At 38.0% G+C, this 5,213-nt stretch overlaps 1 non-coding gene across 1 annotated transcript; it reads left to right on the top strand.

Annotated features, from left to right (window-relative positions):
- The first annotated feature begins 2,255 nt into the window (after positions 1-2,255).
- On the top strand, positions 2,256-2,392 carry LOC115869773. Its single transcript, XR_004046361.1, has one exon. It is a non-coding gene; the product is annotated as a small nucleolar RNA SNORA15 (small nucleolar RNA).
- Positions 2,393-5,213: the final 2,821 nt, after the last annotated feature.

The raw sequence follows: 5,213 nt of genomic DNA on the forward strand, positions 1-5,213 counted from the left end.
TCATTGCTAAAGATGGTTTCCCATTCTGTGGGTTCTCATATTACTCTATTGGAGCATTCTTTTGATGTACACAAGTGTTTTATTTTCAGTATATCCCACTTGTCAATTTGTGCCTCCTCTGTGTTTGTGTCCTTTCCTATTTCTGATAGCCGATGTATTCCCTGTGCCAAAGTTCTCAGGTTTGTCCAAATTCCCTCATTAATGACCCTAATATTTTGGGGTTTTATCTCAAGGTCTGTGATCCACCTTGAGTTTATTCTTGTGCATGGAATGAGGTAAGGGTCTTGCTTCATTTTCCTGCAGGTAGATATCCACTTTTTCCAGCACCACTTGTTGAAGAGGGCACCTGCTTCCCATTTAATATTTTTGAGACCCTTATCAAAGATCAGTTGTCTGTATGCTGATGATTTTATTTCTGGGTTTACAGGTCTTTCCCATTGGTCTGAGTGCTTGTTATTGTACCAGTACCACACTGTTTTGACCACTGTGGCTGTGTAATAGGTGCTAAAGTTAGGCAAGGAAAAACTTCCAACCGTGTCCTTTTTCTTGAGGAGTTCTCCGCTAATTCTGGGCTTCTTCCCTTTCTGTATAAAGTTGGTAATCGGTTTTTCAAATTTTTTGAAGAAAGAGTATTGTATTTGTATTGGGATAGCAATAAACTTTTATAGTTCCCTGGGCAGAACTGACATCTTTACTATATTGGGTCTTCTGATCCACAAGCATGGTATATTATTCCATTTGTGGAGGTCACTCTTGATTTCTTATCATAGTTTTCTGTAGTTTTCCTTGTACAAATATTTTGGTCGGGTATACCCCTAGATATTTCAATTTGTGAACTCCTCTTCCATAGACTTGTCTGATGTATATACCAGTTTGATAGACTTCTGTTTGATTATCTTGTACTCTGCCACTCAGCCATATTCCTCTATCACTTCCAGCAATCCCCTTGTGGAAATTTTGTGATTTCCTATATGTAAAATCATATCATCTGCGAATAACGGTAGTTTCACCTCTTCCTTCCCCAGACGAATAATTTTAATGTCTTTCCTTTGCCTAGTGTTGTTAGCTAGGACCTCCAGTACGATGTTAAAGAAGAGTGGGGACAAGAGGCATCCTTGTCTGGTCCTCTTATTCAGTAGGATCGTTTTCATCTTTTCTCCATTGACTACCACATTGGCTCTTGGTTTTTCATATATAGCTTGTATAATATTGAGGAATTTTTTCCCCATTCCTATCTTCTTGAATGTCTTAAACAGGAATGAGTATTGGATATTATTGAATGCATTTTTTGCATCTATCAATATTATCCTGTGGTTCTTATAATTTTCATGTCAATGTGGTGAATAATACTAATGGTCTTTTGTATGCTGAACCATCCCTGCATCCTTGGAATCAATCCCACTTGGTCATGGTGAATTATTTGTTTTATATACTTTTGTATTCTGTTGGCTAATATCTTGTTAAAGATTTTTTGCATCGATGTTCATTAGGGATATTGGTCTGTATATCTCAGTTCTTGTGGGACTCTTGCCTGTTTTAGGTTTCAGATTTATACTAGCTTCATAGAAAGGGTTCTTTCTCTATGCTCTGGAAGAGTTTGTATAGGATTGGTGTCAATTCTACTCTGAATGCTTTGTTTGAATTCTCCAGTAAAGCCGTCTGGCCCAGGGTATTTTTTGTTGTTTATCCCTTGATAACCTTGTCTATTTCTTCTATTGCTATGTGTCTCTTGAGGTGTTTGATGGCCAACTCGGATAGTCTAGGGAGAGATAGTTTTTCCAAGTATTTTTCCATATCTTTCGAATTGTTGAATTCATTGGAGTACAGGCCTTCATACTACTATGTAATTATCCTTTTGATTTTGTTAGGGTCCGTTGGAATGTCCCCTGCTTCATCCTTCATCCTTGCTATTGAAATGTGTTCCTGCCTTTCTTTGGATAGGTTTCCCAGTGGTCTGTTGATTCTGTTAATCCTTTCAAAGAACCAACTTTTTGCTACCTTTATTTTTTTCCATGTTTTTCTTGTTTTCCCTCGTATGTACCTCAGCCCCGAGTTTTATTATTTCGTTTCTTTGGCTATTAGTAGGATTGCCTTATTGACTCTTCTCTAATTGCTGTAAGTTTTGTGCCAGCACATTGATCATAAGTCTTTCTTCCTTTTCCATGTGTGCTTGTATTGCTTTCAAACTTCCTCTGCTTACTGCCTTTGCTGTGTCCCAAAGTGTGTTAGTCTGGATAGACTAGAGAAACAAATTAATAGACGCACTCATGTGTATAAGAAAGAGCTTTATCTACACAGCCAGACACTATGCCATAGTATCATTTCCCTTTAACGTACTTCCGGTGTGCTGTGTCTTCTTCATGGCATATCATTTGTAAAGGTGAACATAGAGGGAAAAAGAAAGAAAGAGCTTTATATACAAGAGCAATTAAATATTCAGATAACGTCCCAGCCCAGTTCAGATAAAATCCATAAGTCCGATAATAGCCCATATGTTTGAAAACAATCTATAAAGTCCTCTTCAGACTCAGGAAACACATGCAATGACATCGAATGCAGGAAAATCACAGGTCAGTGGATGGGAAGACTTGAGAGTCTAGTGGAGCTGTAAGCATCTCAGCATTGGCAGGGGTCTCCACGTGGCTCCTCCAGCTGGGAGGCTCTGACTGCCATCAACCTGTCTCCATGTGTCTTGTCAATTGCTGTGTCTCCCAGGGAGTGAGCCTGTGTCCCACCTCCAGCATGTTATTTATCTCCTTAGTGTCTCCAAATGAGATCATCAAGCTGGGACCTGATTGACAGGCTAAACTCCACCCCTTTACTCTTAATATTCAGATTGACAACAGATTATGTAACTACCACACAAAGGTTTTTGGTATGCCATATTCTTATTCTCATTGGTTTCCATAAATTTCCTAATTTCTTCTCTGATCTGAGCCACTTCCAACTTCTTTTGCAATAGAGTTATTCATCATCCAATTGTTTTCCCTTGTTTTCTTAATCAACATTTGGTTGATTTCCAGCCTTATGGCACAGTAGTTTGAGAGGGAAGTCTGTATGTACTTGGATTTACATAGTCTTGACTTGTCACCTAGCATGTGGTCCCTCTTTGATTATGTGCCATTTGGGCTTGAAAGGAGTATGAATTTTTTTTTCTTATTTGGGTGCAGAGCTCAGAAAATATCAGGTCAAATCATCTCATTGTAGAGTTTACATCTGTAGCCTCCTTGTTAAGCTCCTTTCCCTGTGAGCTATCTTTCTTGGAGAACGGTATATTAAATTCACCTATTATGATTGGTAAACTGGTGATTTCTTTTTTCATCTTTTGGAGCATTTGATGAATTTCATGACTCTCATTGGGTGCATATATATTTATTATGCTTACTGATTCTTGGTCTACTGTTCCCTTGAGCATTATATAGTGCCCTTCGTCTCTTGATATGGATTGCATCTTGAGATCAATCTTATCCGAGATTAGGATTGCAACCTCTGCATGTTTTGAATTGCCATTTTCTTGGTATATTTTCTCCAGCCTTTGATTCTCAGCCTATTTTTTCCTGTAATCTTGAGATATGTTTCCTGTAGGCAGCAAATAGGTTGTGTTTACCAGGCCAGTATGCCCGCCTCTGTCTTTTAATGCCTGAGTTCAGCTTCTTGATATTCAGGGTTATTACATCCATCTGTGGACTCTGAGATGTCACCTTGTATTTTTTTTTGCTGGGTGTTTTTCTACCTCCCTTTCTTATCGGTGCATTGTGCATGTTTGTGTGTGTGTGTAGCTCATTTTGTCTTCTTCCCACCATTGAGCTGATGCTACCTTCGGGGCTGTTTTCGCTTTTTGACCTATGTGGAGTTGTTCTATGTGGCATTCTCTTATTTTGCTCAGTGATTGTTATTCTTCTGCCCATACTGGATTGGCAAGGATTTTTTTTACAGGGCTGGGTTTCTTTTAACATATTCTTGGCATTTGTCCTTGTCTGGGAAGACTCTTACTTCTCCATCTACCTTGATAGGTAATTTGGCTGGGTAGAGTATTCTTGAGTTTGTGTTACTTTCTTTCAATTTTCAGAACATATTACTCCACTCTCTCCTCTTCTTCATAGTGTCCACTGATAGGACTGAACATAGTCTTATTTGGGTGCCTTTATAGGTGACTGCACTTTTTTCCCTAGTTGCTCTCATGCGTTTCTCCCTTTCCTCAAAGTTGGGTAGTTTAACTATTATATGCCATGGTGAATTCTCCTTGGTATTCAGTCTAACTTGTGTTCTTTTGGCTTCCTGAATGGTTGTTTGGTTTTCATTCATTGATGCATCTTATTTCTTTGGATCAAAAATTTTTGTTTATCCATTCTTCTCCTGGTGGGTATTTAGGTTGTTTCCATCTGTTTATTAACATATACAGTGTTGAACTGAACATGGGTGTGCACATAGCTGTTACAGCTATGACCCTTACTTTTTAAGGTATATACACAACAGAGGAATGGCTGGATTGTATGGAATTTCAGTTCTTAGTTTGTGGTAACAACACATCACTTTCCACAATAATTGTACATAATTTGCAGTCCCACTTACAGTGGATAAGGGTTACAATCTCTCCACAGCATCATCATCATTTTTGTCATTTAATTTAGCTGTCATTGTTGTTATAAGGTTGTATCTCATCATTGTTTTGATTTGTTCCTTCTGTATAGCTTGTGATCCTAAACCTTTTTTCATGTGTTGGCCATTTGAATGTCATCATTGGTGTACTGATTTTGCCCTTTGCTCACTTCTTAAATGGGTTACTCATCTTTTTCTAATTGAGACGTAGCTTTCTACATCTTTTAGAGATTAATCCCTTGTGTATTGTGCTATGTTAAAAAATATTTTCCCAACCTATGGGTCCTCCTTTGATGAAGTCTTTTGATTCACATAGGTGTCTTATTTTAGTAGGTCCCAATGATCTATTTTATTTCTGTTGTCTGTGTTTCCTTTGTTATTTATATCTAATAGTTTTTATATATTTTTTGTTGTTGTTGTTGTTTTTTTAACATTTTATTAGGGGCTCATACAACTGTTATCCCAATTCATACACACATCAATTGTGTAAAGTGCATTTGTACATCGTTTCTCAAAACATTTTCTCACCATTAAAACCCCCGACATTAGGTCCTCATTTTTCCCCTCCCTCCCCGCTCCCCCCTCCCACATGAACCCTTGATAGTTTATAAATG

This window comes from Echinops telfairi, unplaced genomic scaffold (genome assembly GCF_000313985.2).
Source record: "Echinops telfairi isolate 266 unplaced genomic scaffold, ASM31398v2 ScPeMD7_44;HRSCAF=162, whole genome shotgun sequence".
Classification (NCBI taxonomy): domain Eukaryota; kingdom Metazoa; phylum Chordata; class Mammalia; order Afrosoricida; family Tenrecidae; genus Echinops; species Echinops telfairi.